Genomic DNA, 24682 nt, shown 5'->3' with positions numbered 1-24682 from the left:
TCACTGAATGGAACGTAACGTGGCACTGTATCAGTCTCTGAATCACCAACACCCTCCTGGACCCACTGGTCGTACGGCAGAGGCAATGATATCCAGTTCTTCTTGCCCTGAACTCTCACTGCGGTACGCGTCGATAAAAGGACTTGAAATGGTCCAATCCAGCGGGGCTGATCATTCTTTGTCCGCTGAAAGTTGCGCACCAACACCCAGGAACCAGGGTCAATGGCGTGTCCTGAATCTTCAGATGCTTGAGGAAGTGTATCGTAAACCTGTTGGTGTAAGACACGCAATTTAGCAGTCAAATCATACAAGTAGTCAACCAGCACTGGATGTTCAATCTTGCTAAACTTTGTTGGCCTCGGCACTCCCCATACATTTGCCGGGCGGCCAAACACGATCTCATAGGGATTAAGACCAATTCCGGAATGCACTGTAGTCCTTGTTGACAAAAGTGCCAATAGCAAAGCATCGGGCCATTGAAGATCAGAGCTCGCCTGAATCTTGGCTAGTTTCAGCTTCAGAGTGCCATTATAGCACTCGACTAGGCCAGCTGATTGGGGGTGATTTGCAGCATGGAATTTTTGCCTAATGCCCAAACCTTCACACACTCTCTTCATGACTTTACCCACAAATTAACTTCCATTTTCACTCCATACCATCCTTGGCAATCCGAATCTGGGGAAAAATTCCTTGAGTAGGGCTTTAGCTGTGGACAAGGCAGTATTATCTTTCAGGGGGTATGCCTCTACCCATCTCGAAAAGGCACAAACAACTACAAGGACGTATTTTAGATTATTACACCTTTCCATGTGTATGAAATCCAATTGTAGCACCTCGAACGGATACGTCGGAGGCGCAAAGTGACCAGCTGGAGTTGGAGTTCCCTTGCCAGGATTATATTTATTTATTTATTTATTTATTTATAGTCTTGTATCGCGCATGAATCAGCCCCGAAGGGGTATCTCCGCGCGTGGCTTCTGAGAGAGATAAAGCAAAAACTATAGGTCGGAAACGGGCAGAGGGGGAGCTAAGTTAGTCCTGGGTAAATAGGTAGGTTTTCAGTTTATGCCTAAAGTTAAGAAGATGAGGAATTTGTCTTAGCTGGGGAGGGAGGGAGTTCCACAACATTGAGCCTTTAAGGGAAGGGGCACGACCACCTTGTCTTGCTCTGTTTACTTTAGGAACGTATAGCAGCATAGTGTTGCTGGAGCGCAGAGTACGTCCAGGAGAGTAAGGGCGAAAGATATCTTTCAGATATTTGGGACCAGAGCCGTAGATGCATTTATGCATAATGCAGCAAAGTTTAAAATTGATCCGCTGTTGCACCGGGAGCCAGTGAAGATGGGAGAGGAGGGGGCGGGAGGGGGTGCGGGGGGGAGCATTCAGGATGAGTCTTGCCGCGGTGTTCTGTACTACCTGCAGTCTGCAAAGTTGTTCTTGGTTGGCAGATATGAGTAGACTATTACAATAGTCCATTCGTCCAAGGACTAGTGCCTGAACCAGCGTCTTCCTATGGATATTTGGTAGGAAGGGGAAGATACGCCGTAAAATACCAATTGTGCGAAAACACGTTCCCGCAACCTGACTAACATGATCTTTCATAATCAGGGATTGGTCCAGGCGTACCCCCAGATTCTTAATGGTTTGCTTGGGCGCTGGGACAGGTCCGAGCTCAGGTGGCCACCATTCCGGGGACCAGAGCATGGAGGCCCCTCCAAACAACATGACCTCAGTTTTGGTCACGTTGCATTGGAGAAAGTTCTGGGCCATCCACCCTGCCACCGCTCTCATACCGTCTTGGAAAGATTGCATGACTGCAGGTGTAACGGTTTGAAAGGGGAAAAGCAGCTGAGTATCGTCAGCATAAGAGATGGGTGAAAACCCGTGAGATCTAATGATCTCTGCTAGGGGGGCCACATATACGTTAAATAACGTGGGGCTTAGACATGAGCCCTGTGGCACCCCCTTGGTAAGCTTCCTGCAGACAGATTTATAGGAGCCTAATTTGACACCTTGTTGTCTGTCTCCAAGGAAGCTTTCCAGCCACGCAAGGGCGGTCCCTTCTACTCCAACTCCCTTCAGACGGCCGAGAAGAACTTCATGCGACACCGTGTCGAAGGCAGCGGACAAATCCAATAGCACCAGAATCACTGAGCTCCCTCTGTCAAGTAACATTCTGATGTTATCTGTCACTGACAGAAGGGCTGATTCGGTGCTATGGTTGGGCCTAAAACCAGATTGAGAGTGGTCTAGGCCGCCCGCTGCCTCGATGTAGTTGGACAGGTGTGCATTAACATGCCTCTCGGCCATCTTGCTGTAATAGGGTAGGAGCGAAATCGGACGGAGGTTGGAGAGCTCCGTCCAAGGAAGGGCCGCATTCTTGCGGATTGGGTTCACCACTGCTCTCTTCCATTCAGTTGGTACTTTTCCCTCTTTGAGAGACTGGTTGATGATATCCTGGATGTAGGGAACTAACAGGGTACGAAGTGGGGTTAAAATTTTGGCGGGAATAAGGTCATCCGGAGATCCAGACTTGACTTGAGTCATTATTGTGTCAAGCTCTTCAATGTTTATAGGGGGGAATGTAGTTAAGGTAAGGTTAGTGTTCTCATTGAGGGAGGAGGCCTTTTGGGAGTCGCTATTAGGTTGGGATCCTAGGATTTTATCATAAATGGATTCTATTTTATTTTCAAAGTAAGATGACACTTCTTCGCATAGACTCAGTGAGAAGTCATCTGGGCAAATACATGCTGTAGGTTTAACAAAAGTGTCAAGAATCCTATACAATTCTCTAGGAGAATTATCAGCTTCCATGAGCTGTTGAGCGATGTTGTTTTTGCGGGCAGCCTTGATGTGTTTATAATAGTTGGCTTGGGCTGCGCGATGTGCTTTTTTATTTTCCTCAGAGTGTAATTTCCTCCATCTCTTCTCTATCCTTCTACATTCTTGTTTCTCTTTTCTTAGGGCCTCGGTGTACCATTTTTCCTGTTTGGCCACCGGAAACTGTCTGAATGTTTTCAAAGGAGCAATTTTATCGATAGCTACCGTCAGAGTATGTTGCAGCACGGTTAGCTTTTGCTCTACTTCGTCAGTGTCTCTGATCTCGGGTTTTTTCCACGCCTTTTCTAACGCATCCAGTGTTAGTTTGTGCCACTGTCTGCGTATGGTGGATGGAAGGGGTTTCTGTAGAGAACCCTTATTTACTTTAAAAATGCTGAACTGCATTAAAAAGTGATCTGACCAGTGGACTTGGATAGGTTTATGGCACCGAATGTTGTCGAAGTTGGTATATATCAGATCGATACAGTGACCGCCTTCATGGGTGGGATCCTGATTCTTTTGTGTTAGACCGATAGTTATCATATCAGTCAGCAAAGTTTTTGTCCCTGTAGAGTCACATTGGTCAGTATGAATATTAAAATCTCCGAGGAGAAGAAAATCTTCATTGGCCCGCATATAAGGGCCAAGTATCTCTAAAAGAGATGTGGAGAAACTGGGGCATGGAGGAGGGGGGCGGTAAACAAGTGCACCTTTAATATTCTTTCTATTAGGGAGGATAATTCTAAAAACCATTATTTCCATATCTCTGCAACATCAGACAAACCATGCAGTTCTTGACCAGATTCTCCGCACACTTAGGAATTCCAGCATTCTGCCATACTGGAGCCAACAACTTACAAATCCCTTTCGCACTAATGTGAGCCATTCCATGCGCCATCGTAACCACCGCAAGCACATACGCATCAGGTAACAACCATCGCTGATGTTCTGACAGCTCAGTCCAACAACCAGTCGAATCCAATTTTCCCTTACTCTCTCTCCACACACTCAATTCTTTCTCCGTAGCTTCAGCCTGAATTGACTTCACACTCTCTATCGTATCTTCACACATTCCTCGATCCAGAACCCATCTTGATGGGCCCGCAACATACATTCGACTCGTCACATCTTTCGCCGCTTCTTTCGCAACTTCATCCGCAAACGCATTACCACGAGAAACATCATCGGTAACCTTCATATGTGCACTGCATTTCACGATCGCAAGTTGCATCGGCAACGTAAGTGACTCGAGAAGCTCATTCACCAACTTACCATGCTGAATCTTCGTACCATGCGAAGTAAGAAATCCACGTTCTTTCCACAAACGCCCAAAACTATGAGCAACACCAAACGCATACTGGCTATCGGTATACACAGTCACTCTCTTTCCTTTCGACAACACACACGCTCTCGTCAGTGCAATCAACTCTGCTGCTTGGGCTGAATTTTGTGGGATACGTGCAGCTTCAACAATCGTACACAATGTCGTCACAGCATATGCTGCAGTCGGATCACCATTCGGGAGCTTGTAGCATGACCCATCAACCCATAGCGTACCATCAGGATCCGAAAGAGGAGTGTCTTTCAGATTGACTCTCCCCTTCGTTTCCTCCTCCGTCCTAAGAAAACAATCATACTGTTCCTGACCATCTGTGTCCACAGAAATCGGCAACAATGTCGCTGGATTTAATACATTACACTGCTTGATGTGCACATGACTAGCCAAAAGCGTCAACTCATAACCTGACAACCTCGCACTAGTAAGGTGCTGAGTCTTGGTTCTGTTTAATAAGGTATCCACTGCATGTGGGACCATCACAAACAATGTATTATCCATCACTAGACCAGCAGACTGTCGAATAGAAACAGCTGCTGCAGCTGTAGCTCTCAAGCAACTCGGCAACGCTCTAGCTACCGGATCCAAAGTCGACGAGAAATACGCACATGGACGCTGCTTGTCACCAAACTGTTGCATCAAAACTGACAATGTGCAACCCTCTCTCTCGTGAACGTAGAGTGTAAAAGGCTTACTATAGTTGGGAGTACCCAACACCGGAGCAGAACACAACGCATCACGCAATTCAGAAAAACTTTTCTGACAATCGTCAGACCACGGAAGAGGATTCGGTGTATCTTTACAAGTCAAAGCCAACAGAGGTTTCGCCAATAGAGAGAAATTTGGAATCCACTGTCTACAATACGACGTGATACCCAAGAAAGCACGCACTTCTCTCTGTGTGCTTGGTACAGTCATTTGCGCAATCGCTTGAATTTGTTCTGGGGTCAACCTTCTTCCCTCCTTTGACAAGAGATGACCTAAGTAGGTCACTTCTTGGCGACAATACTGCAACTTAGAAGGTGACACTTTATGATGCAAGTCCGACAAATGTCGCAACAAAGAAAGAGTAGCTTCTTTACAAGTTTTCTCATCATCAGCGGCCACTAATAGATCATCCACATACTGAATAAGAGCAGCACCAGCAGGCAACACAAGAGTATCAAGTTGAGTTTTCAAAGCCTGACTATAAATGGAGGGACTTTCACAATAGCCTTGGGGAGCTCTCTTAAACCGGAAGCTTTGGCCTCCTAAAGAGAAGCCAAAAATGTCTCTACTCTCCTTGGCAATTGGAATACTGAAGAAAGCGTTCTTCAAGTCTATGACTGAAAACCAGGCAGCTGAAGCAGGGATCAAAGTCAACAAGGCAGTAATGTCCGGAACAACAGGAAACTGTGGCACAACAATCTTGTTAACCTCTCTAAGATCGATCACAAACCTGTAAACAGGTGGCTGAGAAGAGTCAGTGCATTTCAGGACAGGCAAAACAAGACTGTTACACACATTACCTCTCATTTCTTCAATCACATCTTTCTCAATCAAATCATAGATAATCGCTAAAAGCGCTCTTTCACCATCACTCGAAATCCGATATTGGGGAATACGTGGCAATTTAACATTCGATTTGAGCGTAACAACATAGGGTGGAATCTCCAAAAGACCCACATCATTAGGACCAGTAGCCCAAAGAGTATCAGGGAGAGAACGCAATTCCGGTGGAAGCCGATCTTTAGACAAATACATCGGAAAGATCACTTTCTTACCCAATGTAAGCTGTACTCCCGAAGGAGAACAATGCAATGTTGCATGCAACCTTTTCAACAATCCAAACCCAACAAATTCTCACCACAACCTGTCATTAAAATGAGAGGTGCTTCCAACTCACAAGGCCCTATAGAAAGAGACAAGGGGCTAGAAACTGGGTTACGAACTGGGGCACCAGAGAATCCTACCGAGACATTCGTTAAGCCAGACAAAGGTGCGCCAGGGAGTTTAGAGTGCATGATAGAACTCTTTGCTGCACCAGTATCCAAAAGAAAAGGCTCTACCACACCCGATGTGGCTACTGCAACATAAGGCCCACTCTGATCTACTGGAACCGACACTACTCCCTCTCTTTGTCCATGGCTGTCCTAGCAATCATTATAATCAGCATTCTCACTCTCAACATAATAGTCATCAGCATAGTACTGAGTCGACTGACCAGATGCAATTTTCTGTTGATCAAAACAATTCATAGAATTCTGTGGGGGAAAGGAATGTTCGTTCTGAGGAAACGTACCACATCCTCTACCCCTAGACACTTGCTGAAAACCACCACGGCCTCTCGGGGCCGTCATACCACTCGCACGCTGTTGCGACACAGGACACTCATTTTTATAATGGCCTTCCTCCCTACAATACGCAGACTGATTTAAACCCAAGGGTGGTCTTGGAGAAAAATACCCAGCGTTCTGTTGCGGTCTCTGAAATGTTGGAGGTGGCTGAAACTGTGGGCGTTGCTGTAACTCTTGCTGATTGGAGCGAGGCGGATACGCCTGCTGCAAAAGAACCTTTGTCTTTAAGTCTTTTGTCTTTTTCTCTACTCTTTCTTTCTCGTCCTTGTCCCTATTCTCATAGTACTGTGCAGTCGCCAATATATGAGCCGACGAGGAAACAGCCCAAGAACTCTCAGAATCTTTCAATTTATTACACAGTTCAGGAAGTAAGTTGAAGACAAACTTATCTACGAACAATCTTTGTCCACCTTCCGTACTGATATCTTGGCCACTATGATCTATAAATGTCTCTTCAAACCTAGTGAAGAAATCAGATACACTTTCGTCCTTCTTCTGCTTACATGCTGCTAACTTGTCTCAATTTACTTGTAACGCTGGCATCATCGTTTTCATAAGATTTATAATTCTGCCAGGTAGATCTGCCACTAGAGCCTCAGGCTTAGCACCACCAACTTGTCTAGCATCCACAGCAGCAATATTGACCCATGAGTCACCTAATTCAATTGCATGATCCTCATGACGAATCTTTGCCCATAGAGGTTGAGGTACTACATTACCCAACAGCATATCTATATATGCCAAATTCATGATGCATGCGTCAACTGTCTGGGATAATTCTTTGTAATAGCCAGCTGGATTCTTACGGGGATCAGGTAAAGACTGTTTAAGGGCCAAAACGTCTACTCTCTTCCATGGCACATGTACCCATACTCTCTGAAAATGAGGCAGAACAGCTGGATTAGTGTTTGCGTCCCCTTCTCTCCAAAGTGGGGGAACCGCTCTCATTGGATATTGTCGTACCTTTCTCCTAACTGCGGAATCAGGCTCAAACAGTTGCTGAGAAGGGAAATCGCTCCTAAACGCAAGTACCATCGCAACTGCTTTCTCAATTCCGGGACCCACTATCGTCCCTTTCGCAAACTCGGACTGTATATTTAGCAACTCCACTGGGACTGAACCCAAATCATTATCTTCCAATTCCTCACGAAGGAAAGTACACATAACTTCAAAAACATACCTTTGCTTGGGTTCTTCCCACTGCTGGAAAACATCCATAACTGACTCTAAGTTATACCGCGAAACATTCGAAACCCATCTGCGAGCCAAGAGATCTAAAACTGCCCGTTCTTCGGGACCAGGTAGCTGACTACGCATTTGTTTACGTGCAGAAACAGGGGTCATACTCAATGACCCAAAGAAAGGAGACAAAAGACCAGTGACAGGATCAGTTATTCGTTGTCGAGCAGAAGGAGAAGCTGTCATAAGGACAGGAGACAAAGTATTAAGAGGTGATAGACGCGTAGGGTTAGTAGCAAGAGAAGTTGAAGGTACAAGAGAATAAGGCAAAGTAGTTCCAGACAAAATCGATAGCAAAGTCGGCGGCCCCAGAGGAGGCTGCGCCGTAGGAGGAAGAACCAGCTGAGGAGGAGCCGGTGGCTGAACAGCAACAAGAGGTTGTGCAACTGGAGGTTGCGGAGGTGCCGTAGCACTCTGTGCATAAGGGAGTGGTAATCTCAACAAATGTGACATCAAAGGATCCTTCTCAGGGTCCTTCGTTGCATTCTCAAGAAGAGATGGCAAAGCTGGATAACATTTATCAATAGCCATATTATGTTGCCTATCTGACACCTCAATTGCTTTATCTTCTTTGTTTTCTTTAAACTGCCTAGCAGCTTGCATTATTGATACATCCTTTTCTCTTTTATCTCTTTTAGCTTGTTTAATTTCTCGTTGTCAAACATTGCCGGCCGGGATTATTTCCTGAATAATGCAGCTTCCAAATTATTTAAAATCTCAGTATTGAAACTACCGTGTTGGGGCCATCGTAAGACACCATCTTTCCTAGTGTAGCGGATCCATACCTCATTATACGTAATGGGACCCACGCCGTGTTTAGAATAGAGCTCATAAGTCGGAGTTCCAACCGGAGGTATCGGACACGAATCCTCCAATCCGGAATCCCTGTTGCAACCACAACCAAACCAAGTACCAAATTTGCTACGATTAGGCATCTTCGCTCCTTAATCGAGCTTCAAACTTCAAGGGATTATCTCTACCGATACACTCGTAAATATACAAGACCCTCTGCTTTGGAAATTGCAATTTTCAAATCAAAACTAAGGACCAAACAAACTAAGAACCAAAGAACCAAAAACTAAGGACTGGGAGCGACCCACTTATACTTAACTGAGGTATCAGTCACGCCGCTAGAAGACCCGTCTATCGTCTCGCCGTACAAAGCATCACAAATAAGTCCAAGACAGGGCGACAGTCAGGGCAGCAGTCCTTCGTAGCCGTCAGGAAAGCAGGAAGCCTCGCAGCAAAGACCTTCAGTCCACGTTCGACATGCCAGGGTCGATGAAGTGGTGGCCGTCCTCCAGAATTTCCTCACGAAACTCCTCACGATCTTCAGGCTTGGACCGGTACCGCTGAAGTCGCCCTACGTTGGGCGCCAACTGAAGAAACAGGTTTTAGAACCCAGTGGCGCCAGGGGCACGCCCAAAGTCTTCGGGTTCACCTGTCTTAGAATACAGAGACACGGGATACTTCTGAGTGGCGTCAAAGATCAAATTTATTGGCTGCAGCCAGTAACAGAAGTCCTAGAAATCACCACGGTATGAGTTCTCAGGAGACTGCTCAACTTTACAAAGCAAGTCATCCCGTTTTATGCCAAACATTATGCTTCAGGCAAACATTCCTTGTTTATAGTTTAACCAATCACATGTTTCCACAACAAAAGTATTGCATGACGACAAACCCATTTTACAGTTGTCCAGCCCATAATCAATCATTGAACAAACCCAAAATTCTTCTTTAGACAAGCCGGACAAACCCATAATAAAAAGGACCACAACCCATATTGTAAATAGACCATAAAAGAAGAAACAGAAACAGATAGAAGTAGGATAAGGCATGTTTGTGTGCAGTAAAACTTTATGATGTCCTGTGCTCTGATCCTTAATCTTGATCAGCTAAAGGGCAGGAACTGGTTTAACAAGGTCAGCTTCAGGCAACAGGGTCAGTTCACTCAGGTCAAACAGGAGTCAGCACGAACTCGAGCTAAGGTGTACATGTCCTTAAAAGACTAGTTCAGCCACAGTCATCGGCCTATGTGAGGGCAACCACAAAATGGCTGCCATACACAAAATGGAACCCAAGGGTTCAGAACGAAATCCCTAAATACGTAGTGAATCCATCGGTCTAACATGACGAAAACACTCATACTTGCCGCACTAACTAGTTACGGTTCGCAAATATCAAATTCGTAACGAAACCATGACCTTTATGAAACGGGTTCAGAATTCACGGAACCTCAGGCGCATGCCTTGGATAGTTCGTTTTTTTACTCGCCCAAACTGCCATTGGAAAATGATCCCCGGCTACAAGTCACTCGTGAGGCGATCTGTCGCAAACTGCTTATGGAGCTGGGACATTGCCTGTGGGGTGATCTCTATGTGCAGGGAACTTTCCGGACCACTGAACAATTTTTTGGGGAGAGATCACCCTCCATTATGGATACCTTTTTATTTGCTCGGCTACGGCAGAACGTCCGAGCTCTCACCCCCTCATTCCCTAGTGAGCCTGAAACCTTTGCGCCACTACACGCCATACTACAAACAGACACTCCACGCCATGTTATATCTATGTTTTACAAACATGTTCAGGAAGCACCGCGTTCCACCCCATTACGGGCCCAGCTAGAATGGGATAAGGACCTTGCAGCGCCACTGACAGATGAGCAATGGGAGATTAGCTGCACACAAACAAACGCAATTACAGGTAACAATAGGTTACGGCTTCTACACTACAAATTCCTACACTGAGTATACCACACCCCTGCTCGGCTACACAAATTTCACCTGCGTGAGACCGATTGCTGCCTACGCTGCGGTGCAGCTGGGGCGGACTTCATTCACCTAGCCTGGTCCTGCCCTCAGGTTGCTGCATACTGGTCATTGGTTTTTGTGGGGCTTCCTGATATGCTGGGCGTTACAGTGACCCCCCTGCCCACTGAAGGCGTTGCTGGGACTGACACAGCCAGTAGTAACTATGCATAGAAAGTTCCTGGCAATTAGCCTCTTACTGGCCAAACGATTGGTGGCATGCCGCTGGGGACGGGGACGAGCCCCTAAGTTTAAGTGCTGGATTCGGACTATGTCCACGTGGCAGGAACACCTACATGATTACGCAGAACTACTGCCTCTGAGATTGCAGCCAAAAGACATTTGGGCTCCATTCATGTCCTACCTCCTTCGGCAACGTGCGTACGAGGCGGACGGGCAGGAGGGGATAACTGCTGTTGACACCAATACATTACAGTCTACTGTTTAATACTACACCTGCGGTTGTACACATGCTTCTCATTCTTCGACAGTCCACTCTATGTGCAAAGGTCTCTGGAGGGCTCTTTCAGGGTCGTTTGAGTTGTGCTGAGCACCCATGGGCTGGATTAGACACGGAAGAGGTCATGCTCTCCTGCATTTTGAGCCGGGTTGGCCCTCTAATGGTAGTCAATGTCATTCACATCTCATAAATTTTGTTTTAGGCTTTGAGAATGCCGCTTACTTCGGATATGCTTCCCATATTGACTTATTGTGGGTAATGTTGGATGGGTGGGGGGGGGGGTAAATGCTTTTTTTGTTTCGTAAGTTGTTACTGCCTCATATAAGATACTTTGCACGAGAAGATGCTTATACTCTGTAAAATGATATGATACACAGTTGCCCGAACACATTGCATTGATGTACCGTGCTTTATATATACAATAAAGGTTTTTGAAATCTTAAAAAAAACAACAACACAAAAAACCTCCCTAAACATGTGGCAAGAGACCCCCACAAACCTATGATAATACAATGATCCTGCGTACCATAATAAGCTTCATAACAACTTACATCGCCCTCAGTAGACATCTGCCACAAAGCCAGCATGTCTAAAAGTCAGGCAACTGTCCATGCCAGGACGCAAAGTACGATGGACAAATTCATCAATGTAGCCCTGAAAAATAAATGCATTCCCCCAGACTGGCAACATGCTGAAATCGTAGTCTTCCTCAAACCGGGACGCCCACCTGAATTATGCACATCTCATCGGCCAATCTCTCTTTTAAACATAGATGCCAAGCTACTAGGAAGTAGACTGGTCCTGCACCTCAAGAACCCGATCCACCCAGATCAAGCTGGCTTCATGCCGCAAAGAGCAAGCCGGCATAACATATTCAGAGCCGACAATGAGATTGCCACCAACTAGACAGACCAGCTGCCCTACTGTTAGTAGACATGGACAAGGTCTTTAACTCAGTCAGATGGACTTATATGTTCATACTGCTGACGCATTTAAATATTGGCCCTCAATTTATTTATAGCACTTGTGATATTATTATATACAGCCCTTACGGCCTCCATTCGGGTGGCAGGTGCCCCATTGGCCTAATTCCCAATTAAGTGGGGAACCAGACAAGGATGCCCTCTTTCCCCCTTATTATTTGCCCTCACCATTGAACCTCTTGCTACTTGGGTGAGACGGGAGCCTCTTTATTGCGCCTTCGAATAGACTCTGGAAATATCTGATCAAATAGCATTATACGCAGATGGTATCCTATTTTTCCTTACAGACCCCTACAAGTCTGGTCCCAGAATACTTGAGATAATGCACCTCTTCGGAGGACAAAATCCTAATTTAGGACAAAATCCTAACTTAAGACAAAATCCTAATTTAAGACACAATCCTAACTTAAGACTACTAAAAGCCTTCTGTGAATACCAAAAGTAGTAAGTTTAGGATTTTGTCGTAAGTTAGTTCTGTGAATATGGCCTGTAATTTCTATTTGAATTGCAATTTTACAGAACCTATGCTGAAATGTATTTAAACACAAAAAGTAAAAAAGGACGATCCCAAATCTTACAGAATGCTCTTCCAGCTTTTTTATTCGTGAGAAAATGCTAAATATGCAGCAACGTGGGCTTTTTTGAGTCCGTTTTTTTTTCGCTTGTACACAGATTGATATACGTTGCACCTTGTGATTCCCAGTTAAATTTCCTATTCCCTCGATTGGGCCCATTTCTCTTCCTCAGTGAGCTTCTCTGTCCCTATACAGTGGTTAAGATCGTCTGAGGCCGTGACTTCTCTGGGGAGTTGGCTGCTTCCATTCCAGACTCTCATTTTCTACAGACTTTTACAGGTAAATAATAAGACAAAAACAATCTATTTCCTTGTCTGTATTTTTTTTAAAATCAGAACAACATTCGATACGTGGAGAAGTTACCAAAGTACCACCAGAAGCCCAAAAACAAATTCACTATAGCAGGGAAGGGTACATTGTACAAATGTGGGAACAGCTCTTAACCAACTATCTAGAATATCTTTCATTCAGAAATAGAACCCGAAGGACCCAGCTGAGATCTTAGCAGGACTGGTAGATATCTACTTTGAGGATGGAGAAACATGAGCAGAATGACAGGCTTCAGAGATTGAATAAAATGCCCACCTGCCACCAAGCCTGCACATAAACCTCAAAACCAAGGAAGCCCATAATAATTTGATCTGAGAAGCAAAGAAAAAAGATTATATCAAATTAAAAGGTTAGGCAGTATATTGTATCATGGAACAATGAATTCAAAATAAGTTGGACTCTTATAGGGGAATTGGAAGATTGTGAAGAAGTAATTGTACTGCTTCAAGAGTCACATGGCTAGCATCTATAGTTACATGGATAGTCCATACCGTCACATTGATAGCCTACGTAGTCACATGGAAAGCCTATTAGAAATTATTTTATGAAGAGTGGGATCTATAGATGATGGAGGCTATGCCTACTTCTGCAGCTGATTTAATGCAAGTAGATCTTATAATTCATGAAAGATCTTCAGGCGCACATGGCCTAAATGGGATCCAGATACACCTACTGAAACAAGAGCATGAACTTGGGAACATTTGAGTCCTTTCTCTGTTCTGTCTTATTTGGCCGAGCAATCTAGCAATGATGGAGAGGATCAACATTATGACCCGTTTATTAGAAAGGGGACCCGCTCAGACAGAAGCTGGCAAATGATGTAAGGCCTAGACGTCAATGCTAAAGTCATTGGAATGATCTTGCCAAATGATTTACAGAAATGGACAGGAAAATTCAGTTCCAAAGATATTCCAGAGGGATTGAAGTGTGTTGAAAAACCTTATATAATGTGGTGTCATATTCTGACCTATAGAGTAGACTTTTCCTTCACACACCTCTTTTGAAGATCTTTCAGCAGCCTTCATTTGGGTGATCAAGCAATTTTACTGGAAAAATAAGATTTATGGGCAAACCTCTTTGCATGCAGGCCTCTCAGTCCCTATACACAGGTATACATAAAAATGGGTAACGGTGCAGATGCCAGATGTAGAATTGATGATTTACTGTGCCCTCTTCGATGTAGTCCTCTGTTTTTATTCTCACCAACCCACTCCTTCTCTCTCACTTTCCTTTTCTACCCCCTCTGCCACTACCCCCCTCTCTCCTCTCTTTCATCCTTCCCCCTTCTCCCTCATTCATACATAATTACTCTCTTTCCTCAATTCCCTCGTCTAACTGAAAGACAGTTTTCCCATTGCGAGTTGTTATTCACGTTGTAATTTTGTTTAATTTTTTTTGCTTCATGATGTTTATCTGTCTGCAAAGTGCTCTGATACTCCTGGGTCCAGTAGCGCTATATAAAACCTTTGAAATACAATAAAATAAATAAATTGTTCTTTTTACTTCATACTTATGTATGGCTGGGGAAGTTTGACTTGCTTGCTAAAGATAAATTGTCCAGTTTTTGAAAATGCTAAACTGGACCATCACATGGAGCAGAAAAAAGACTCCAAAACCTGGAGGAACACTCATCCTCTCACAGAATTTGTTTTTTATGCATTGGACACAATGAGTCCAATTCACAACTACATTTTGTAATATGTGAGTGGTACTACCCTAGCACTACTTACTATGAAATGCAATTCACAAACCAACAGGAATATCTTTACCTCCACCTCTCCTACCTTTTCTATGGGGAGTTGTTACATGTCAGCTTACTACATAGTAGTAAATGTAGGAAGGGACAGGAAAGTGTTGGAAAAATCAGGAATATCTACTAGAAAATGTAAGGGGTTTAGTGGAAGGTAAGGAAGTGTTTAGTGAAGTTCCGGCTACTACAAACACCCATCCACAAAAGAGTAAGCCTGTTGCTATTCAAAAAGTATTCTTCTGAAGTTACTACAGTGTAAAGGTGGCAACACAGTAGTAAATGCACTCAAACCAATACTTGGAGTAAGTCAAGCACCCGATATGGCCACTCATAGGTATTTTAACACACCCCCATAGAAAAAAATGAAGGCAGAGATGTTGTAACTTTACTCTCCTAAATTCAGTCTTAAATATCTCCGTCCCTTGAAGTGAGAGGGTGGAGACATGAAAGTCTGCACTTAGGTATTTATCTACAGTTATAAATGGTGAAAAACACAAAAGTGAAGATTTACATCCAGCTGCAGGAGTAGATTTACACGAGTAGATTTACAGGTGTAAGTTTACCTTTTTTAATAGGCCCCAATGTGATCACCCAGACGAAGGGTGCACTTTCGTTCCTGCTTGGGGAAAAAATATAGAGGGGAACATCTGAATATCTGTGTCAACACACACTTCCCTGTACCTGAGGTAAGTATGAGCTGAGCAAGAAGTCTGTGTGGAAATGCACTACAGAAGTGAGTGCTGTGAGATGGCCAACAGTGACATGAAACACCTTACAAAAACCCTAAACCAAATAAATATGAAAGAGCAATCGAAAGCACATCACATTTAAGCCCATATCTCTGCAGATCAAAATCACTGAATATCCACAGGCCAATGTATTCACACTCATTGGCACAATCCCTGGGGTGAGGGCTTTTCAAATGGTTCCATCTCTTGGAAGTGAGTGGCATCAGCCATAGTTTTAAAATCATTTTGCCAAGTGACAGGTACACAATTTGTCAGGCCAAAGCATTCCTTTTAACAATATATTGCATTCTGAGATATATATTGCAGGTTCACCACAGCTTAACCACTGGGCTAGCACAGCTGAAAACAGAAATGTCAAAGTCCATGATGATAATAATAATAACAACTCAATAATCATATGTGCAGTCACGAAGACAACAATCAGGGAGTCAAAGTTTACGGAGAGAAGTGTTTAAAAAAGAAGCAGAAATGGAAGAGAAATGATGCCAGTAAATCAGGCAATGAGCAATCATGCATCCAGAATGGCATTCCTAAGCAGTAATGTAATGAATGTCAACTAACAAACGTTATCAGTGAATCAAGATGGATCTGCCATTAAGCAAGGGTATAGCCAACCTTTATTGATGGAGATCTATCAGTGGATTCAACTTCAATGAACCGACACACAGTCTCACTACGCAGAAGTAAACGCCCACAGTCTCAAGACTCTGCTTTGTGTACAGGGCATTGCAGATTCACTACATTTGATGGTAGACTGGATTGTGGAACTTGAGGGATGAAGGGCGGACACAGAACAATCAACCTCAAGAATATGTGGGCAAGCGGAAGACCAGGTCTGCCTATTTCAAGACCTTAAAGGGAAGCTCGGAGACATGGCAAATAGGCAACCCCCCGAAAACTTAAGGGTTCTTGGAGTAAAAGGAGTGTAGGAAAATGGTACATGTCAGTTTATTGTTGATATATTCCAGAAAGCATTTCCTGATTTTTCTGATTGGAATTTTGATTACCGAATTTAAAGTGCTCGTCGATTTTCTTTTCAACACAGTTCTGTGCGGGAAATGTTCTTCTTATACAGGCAATAAATTGGAAAGCTTATCCCTTCAGTGCATATAGCCTTGTTCTTTTGTTCAGTCAGACTTTTACCACTCAACTGTAGTGTGATGATGCTGTTGCGTAAACTGATTACACCTTGTAGGAGAGTAGGATCTGCTTACCCCCACTTTTTGCTGGTGTTTCACAGTTTTTTTACTTTAGTCTGGCTGGGGCCCTGCAACTGGGGTGCGCTTGTGAGTCGCTAGTATATGGTACACCAGATACTCTGGGCATAGGTACCCCAGAGGCCTATCAGGGGCTGCAGCATGTATTATGCCACCCCTGGGAAGCCTTCCAAAATGACACCACAGCACTGCTACTGCAGCCTGGGTAAGGTGGTGGATGCACCCCTTACTAAGATATACGTTACCTATATCTACCTTTAATCACTGCTCATATAAACTCCTATAGCAGGCCTTATCAATCCTGAAGGCAGAGTGCTTGGTTTTGTGTGAGAGGGTGCCCATGCATGAGCTGGGCCCCTCTGCAGCTTTGGGAGCCTATTCTCTTGGGCTGTTCAGTGATGCAGCCATATACTCTCAAGTGCATTACAACCTCACGGTAAATGCTAACTTTGGAATGGCTGCATGGAAACATGTTGTGTTTGGTGTCAAACACTTTGGAATCCTACCCCACTCCCCGCCAGTCCTAGCGGTAGGGGTAGAATTCCACCCTTCTAAAGGGAGAGACATGTACACACTGGTCTGACCGGTAATTGTTTTAAAGAGCCCTGGCATCACAAAATGGGTGCTGCAGCCACAGACACGAGACAATAGGTTTCCTGTCACAGGGAGGTGTAACCACCTCCCAGACAGGCCTTAGTGGATTGGGGCTGGGTGGGTGCACTCTGAAAGTGCTTTGAAGTCTGCACTGGGGGCACATTTGGTGTCCCTGTGCATAGTCCAGTTCAAACCGGTTGCAGGGGCTACCAGCCCCTGCTCTGGCACAAAACTGGACAAAGGAAATGGGTGTAGCCACCCCTCTTTCCAGACCCTCCCATAGGTGGGCCCCCAGAGTTTGTCCAACCCCTTCCTTTAGTATAAGTAAGGGACCCCTGGCAACAGGACTTTAGGTTACACCTGGACGAAACTCTGAAACTGAATCCTGGAACTTTGATGCTCTACTAAAGACTAGAGGATGGAAGAATCTCCCTTGGGGTCAAGGAGTGACTCCCCTGCTCAAGCAAACACCAACAAAGCATTTGCTGGTCTGCATTTCCGATGCTCCCGCCGGACTCCGAAGTATTTGCAACACAGGAATAGGATTTCCAGACTTTGCAGAGGCCGACCCGAGTCTCCAGCAAAGCTGAGACCCGCAGCCCTCGTGAGTGACGTGGAACCGGAACTCCTGGACACTGTACACATTTGCTAGTGCATTGACTTCTCGACATCTCTTGAAGTTGTGATTTGGGTTACTTGTAGCCTATGCCCCGAGCACCATCTGCACCAAAGATTGTGGGCCTACACTCCACGAGTGTTCAGTGAGCCCGTGTCTTGCATTTCCGCTCGAGGCTTCTTCGCGATCCCTGGTCCGTCAACTGGTGGGTCCCTGTGAAGGCAACTCTGATTTTCCTTTGGCTTCCCTGGTTGCTCCAGATGTGCCCTGACTCCCAACAGAGTGGTGAGTCCCTCAGACCTTGTTGGTCTGCACCGAAGCATTTCACAAGGCTTGTTGGGTCCAATCCGGGTACCGACACCGCAGCACTCGACATCCTTTGTGGGACAGCTCGAATCCAGCTACTGGTCATCGTTGACACCTCGTGGTCCTCGTGGCTGAAGAGTCAAGCTTCACCTCTCTCACCTGAAATCACCCGACATCTGTGGGCATTCAACTATCGTGCCCCAGGTCACTGGCTAGTGACCCAGACTCTGTCCCCTCTGCTTTCAGGTTCTTCTCATCTTCGATCCTGGTTTGGATCATGCCGGACACTTTCCACTTCTTCGGCAGCAGCACTTTGAAGCAGATCGCCATTGAAAACAATGACTAAACCCAAAACCAAAAGACACCTATGCACCTGGCTTACCTGGGTGAGGTAACTCGAGCACTCCAGTGCTCCCGTGGGTGTTGGCTCTAGAACTCAAAGTCCTCTCCTAAGGGTCCTTTATCTTTAAATTGCCATCCGCGACTTTCCCCTTAGAAGTTAATGCTGATCCGTGGCTGTTTGTAGACACTGTACATGTCCCCTGTGGGTCCCCTCTGTCACTACCTTGGGTGGTTCCTTGTGGCCCCAGCACTTCTACAGGCTCTAGGCCTTGTGTCTAGTCAAGTCGTGGTTCTTATACCACTTTCTTAATATATGGTTTGGTACGCCCCTAGGGCTCAACATATATTGTGCTCATTTACTGTGTGTTATTAAGTTTACTGAATGTACTTTTGCCTCTAGCCTCATAAAGAGACTTGAGGGATGTGTTTAGAATAAATACATATATTTTATATATCTACCTGGTGTGGTTCTCCTTTCATTTGGTCAATCACGAGATTATCGACTGGTAAAACAAGCTGCTTTACATTCCTCCAAGACTTAGCCTGAAGGCTGCTATCCACAGCTACAACTAGGATAGCTTTCTATAAAGGTTGTCTTTAACCTACCATCCATAAGGGTAGTTTGGACTGGTGCAAGGTGCCCACTAGAATAGTGGACAGCATATGCCAGGCCAACTTCTCACACACCTAATTACACAAACTGGGTGCAACGGGTTTCTTGCAGGAACCAGCTAGACTCAAGGCGATGAGACACAGCCAGCTGAAGATCTTATTGAGCAATAGATTGAGTTGCTTAGGATTCAACGAAGCAAACTAACTGATCACACAGGGTATGTGGAGTATGGCTATGCAAAGGATGTGTTTGGAGGATGCCATTTAAACTAATTATGTGTTTAATAAGAAATAATGATTTGGAATAAAATGTGATTCTACTAATAATGGTTGGCGGTAACACTCCCAATTATTGGATAGGAGGATCCTGAAATGGGTACGCCTACGGTCCTTATTGCCGTTCTTTCTCAATGGCAATCAGGGGGTTGATTTTCATTGTGGGGAGCGGCTGTTTGTATTATTGGGTGTTTTGTCAGAAGTGGGATGTACATAATGGGCGGGTGGTTACCAGGACATAAAAATAGAAGAGGAGGCAGGTATCAAAAACACAAATATGAACTAACATACCAGGATAATTCAAAATGGGGTTCGGCTCATGAAACGTAATAACAAGGATCCAGCCAGGGATAAATGTTTTAGCCATTATCTTTTGCCATGTTTGTGGTTTGTATAGCCCGAGGAGGCAACAATTAGTTCTCGAGGCACTGTTAGGGCATAATCCAATCTGGTACCTCCTCTCAGAACCCATGTAGCCATGAACAGGGTCATATTGAAGCAACTTGGGTTTGATTTATTTATTTATTTATTTATTGAAAAGTTGTATATAGCGCTGGCCAGACCCAAAGGTATCAGAGCACTTCACAGCATGGGTAAAAACACACAGTTTAGCAGTCGTAAGCATAATGTTTCAAGGCGCAATTGGAAGTCTTGGTGCACTGAACAACATTGCAGGAAAGGAAGACACAGAGAATCACAATATTGAGCACAATGACTCGAGCCGAGCCTTCTTTGGGGGGCAGAGGGAGGGGTCAGGGAGAGGATGAGGTAGAAGTCTTAGTGGTGAAGTGACTGTGTCCTGCAAAGTGCAAGCTTAAGCGATTCAGCAGCGGCTATCCATTCGGGAGAGAACGGTTGACGAAGAGGTCTTTGAGCTGCCTCTTGAATTGTGTAAAGGAAGGGGTAGTCCTGAGCTGGACTGGGATTGAGTTCCAGATTTTGGGCGCATTTCCAGAGAAGGAACGAGAAGCGGGTTTTTGTTTGCTGATTCTTGGCGGGATGAGGAGTAGCGTGCTAGAACTTCTTAGGCTCCTAGTCTGACCGGCCTTCTTGATTTAATTTCATGCATTCACAATTGATCTCTATATACAGAGTTGCCATCTTAGGCACAAGAAAATAAAGCAAGGGTTAGGGTTATCAGATCAATGACAGACGAACAGGGATTGTGGGCAGTTATCCAGATCAGCTATGATCAGAAGCTCTTTGTCATTTGTGCTGTACACAGCACTGATGTGGGCAACCCACAGATTTTGGATTATCTTGACTTGGAGCTGATAGGCGGACCTGGAGAACTGCTTCTGCTGGACGAATGTTAATGTGTGATGGATTACAAACATAGCTGGTACTTCATAAAGTAAAACAACCCATTGCAGTTGTTTCTAAGTGTTCTAGTGAACAAATGATAGCATTACCCCATTCGTGATTAATAATTTGCTGATCTACAGAGGGATGGAAGGCTGTGTCTACCTTGCTATTTTCCAAACCTTTCACCTCAAGCAAAACACAATTTGTTGGCAGCAAGCGTTCAGCTCAGTGAGCTATCTTAGCGGTTTTTGCCATGAAAGCAGTGATTACATTTGGAAACATAAAAGTGGAGATACTCAATATCCCAGAGTACCTATTTGTTACTGAAAAGTAGCAGTGCTCCTGTTAAAGGCACTGCACCCCGGCTGAGAAGTATCTGTACTCTCCCTTTCATGTGCTCAGTACCCGATTGTACCTGCCCATCAAAAGCACTGCATGAAGGCGTCTGGTAACTTTAATGCCAATCCATACTACTCTGTTGGAGAAAAACTAGATAAAGGATCAAACACTTGGAAAGACATGCAAAACAAGGTGAATGTGTGCATCTACTCCTAAAAAATATTAACCACAGAGAGGAAACAAGCATTGGCAGATTTTTTTAATACCTTTTTTACTTTGCCAATGCTTTTTGGTGATGGCATTCTGCATTGTCAAAAGCAGGCCACAGCACGGTGATGTATATGTTTGCAGGTGTCACCACACTTGCACACGCGTGTTTCATGACTGGGTGGTCATTTCTTTTCTGTTTTTTAACTTTTGATCAACGGTTCAAGGCGGATGGTGCCATTCTTGGAGCAGTGAATTAAAAACTGAAAAGGGGAGTGGTGATGTGGGAGAGCAATGGAGGGGCTTGATATGGGGAGGGGAAGGAGGAAAATAAAATAATTAAAATGAAAAAGCAACTAAAGCTGACCAGGGAAGGGCAGGGGAAGCAACAGACAAGTTGGGGTGGGGGTGGGAAGGAGCAAGAACAATAAAGAACCTATGTAGTGAAGAGGAGTGGGGATGTGGGGGAGCAATGGAGGGGCTTGATATGGGGAGGGGAAGGAGAAAAATAAAATTAAAAATATTCTCTTCCCCACACCTCCTCCCCGCCTTATAAGGGGACAGTTGGATAAGGGGACCAGCCTAGCAAGATTATAGCTGTAAAGTAGGACAACACAATCCAACGAGCCTGGGCTGAAAACCCTGGAACGAGTTGCCCATGATAAGTGTATGTTATATGTTTATATGTGTATGCAAAAAACAATAACAATTTATTGAAATAAAAAAAAAGAAACAAAAGCTGGGAAGGGCAGAGGGCAAGTTGGGGTTGGGGGGGGGGAGGAGCAAGCACAATAAAGAACGCATGTAGGGAAGATTGCATTTAAACACATGCAGTTCCATGAAGTGCTGAGGACAAAAAAGCAAAAAGTAGTTCCCTGAATGTCAGCTGTGGAAGAATACAAGTCATCCAAACAAATAGATGGTAAAGAAGCTATGCTCCAGGGAAGAGACCAAAAAATGAAATAGGGCAAAAAGTCACCAAATAAGACGCAATCAAATGAGTGCAATTAAAAATCCAGTCAATGATAAGCAAAGTGCTGGCCTAAAGCCTTCTGCACGTATTGGTATTGTCTACAACAGGTCTTTAGACCAAAAAAAACTAAAAACTGGATGTAGGCTAGACTTTGATCTCAGGCCAGGACATAGTTATGGTTTGTTTTTGGGCTGACCTTTTCCAGGGTGATGGACGTGGCAGTGCTGACATTTGCACCTGAGTACTATTAATGCAGTAGAATAAACAGACATTTATCAGCCTGTACGTCTGCCAAGGACTGTTGCCTAGGCTGCACAGTGACTCTGAGCAGGGCAGTGCTTCAAAGTGTGACATTTTAGAACTGCTTCTCGGATCACTTGCAGTAAAGGTGAACACGACCGGTCATTGAGCGAGTTGTGCTAAAGATGGGAGGTGGAAAGATACAAATAATGGGCAGTGCTGCTGGAAAACGTCAGAGGGGGGGTGCTGGCCATCGACTTAAACTCACCGAAGCTCGTGAATCAATCCTAGTGCCATTTAAAGAGTGAGTGCACCCAAATACGCGAAAGCCTAACTGCAAGGGAGTCTGGGAGGATAGTCATGAAAAGTTGCATATTTTCGTAATATATTGCTAAAACATGGTGCAATAGGATATTTTGATTTATAGAGCACGTTCTTCAATTAAATTACCTCTCTGGGACCAGAAACAACTACTGATAGCCAGCTCGGCGGTCACTGTGGGAAGAGCATGGTACTACTCATTTTTCACAACTTGTGATAGTATGTATTAATGAAAGGCTTGGGGCCAGATGTACGACCAATTTTAGCATGCGCAAACAGGTTAGCGACCCGTTTGCGCATGTTAAAATTGGTATGTCCATGTACAAACACAATTTTGCGAGTCGCGAATGGATTGCGACTCGCAAAAAAGTGTTTACAGCCTCGCTATTTGGAAGAGATTTTCCCTTCCAAATAGTGACTCTCTAACCCATGTAAGAATGTTTTGCGACGGCAATTGCAGTGTTGACCACTAATAAACGACCGCACCATGGATTGTAACACATCGCATGAAAACTTCATATAACAGCAGTCAGTCCTTCCAGTCCACGCCCTGAGGAGAACGCTAGAACAAGGGAGGGGTCGAAACGCGTTGGCAATTGGGCTGAAGCCAATCTCAGTTGGGGTGCACACGGGAATTGGTCAAAAGAAATTACTCCCCAGTGGACACACGACCCCTTGTACAAATTCAGTGCTTCTAGCCCAGGACTAGCACAGGGTCAAGACTGATTTGCATATGGCTGGGTTCAAACTGGAATGGCAGGGGGCGTGGCTTGAACGCCGCACAAGATGGCGGCTTAACTGCGGAGCTCCGCCAGTCGTGCACCGGAACCGGCGATTTTCCCCGCATTCTTCGAACAAATGCGAGCGCTGTCATCAGATTCCACCGCCGGAACATGAGGTGAGCAGGGGGAACTAAACTGCTCTCCTCGGAACCGGCGGTATCAGCTTTTCTCACCACTGACGCGCTTCGCTCTACAGCGGCCGCCATTTTAGCCATTCTCGGCGCACAACGCTCCTTTTCCTCAAACGCCGCTTTTACACAGCAATATACGTAATGCGGTTGTTTTTTGCAAGGAACTCTTGTTTTTCCTGTCTCTTCACCACTTTACCGCTTCATTGGTAATGACTCAGGGACAGACTGCAACGAGGTATTTTCTTCTATCCTAACTGAACGCTGTTTCCTCATGTCTGTCATCATAATTTATACAACGTTCTGTCACGCAGCTTCACATTGCCTGTTAAGTTCTGCCAACGCTTCAGCTTCAGCGCTTCAGTTTGTTCTCCTCCCAGCCATGTGGTGATATTTTCTCTACACAATTTTCCTGATTTTCATGAGGAGACAATATATATTTTTTGTTGGCGAACACTGTGCTAAAACTCTACATTCATAAGGTCTGGTGTCATTACTCTTCTTTTTCCCGTTATTTATGGGGAAACTTCGCAATCTCAAGCTTACAGCCTCCAAAGCTAAACCACAGCTTTCCTCAGACTCTGACTCTGCGCCTCAGATTATGGATGACTCTGCTCCCATCAAACCTAGTAATGCTCACGGCGCAATTCCTAAAACTACTACAACTAGTAAGACTCTTCAAAATGCCACAATTAAACGTCTGAAAACGACCCCTCCATCTCCAGATTCCTCAGCGCATTCTGCGTCAATGGATCTTATTCTGGAGGAGCTTCGGGCACTCAAACCCTTCATGGCTGAGACGACTAAAACTTTACAATTCCTTCACGACAAATGGTCTACTCTGGAATCGAGGGTTTTATTGGTGGAACAATCTACAGAAACTCTTCACTCTTCCTGCGCAAAAATTACACTCTTGGAAAAGGATATCTCTCTCTTGAAGCGACAGTCGGAGGAGTTGGAAAATCGCAACAGGAGGAATAACCTTCGCCTTTATAATCTTCCAGAACTTACAGAAGGATCCAATCCGACAGCCTTCTTC

The sequence above is a fragment of the Lissotriton helveticus genome, chromosome 6 (assembly GCF_964261635.1).
Source record: "Lissotriton helveticus chromosome 6, aLisHel1.1, whole genome shotgun sequence".
NCBI classification, from domain to species: Eukaryota; Metazoa; Chordata; class Amphibia; order Caudata; family Salamandridae; genus Lissotriton; species Lissotriton helveticus.
This window is presented reverse-complemented; position numbering follows the sequence as displayed.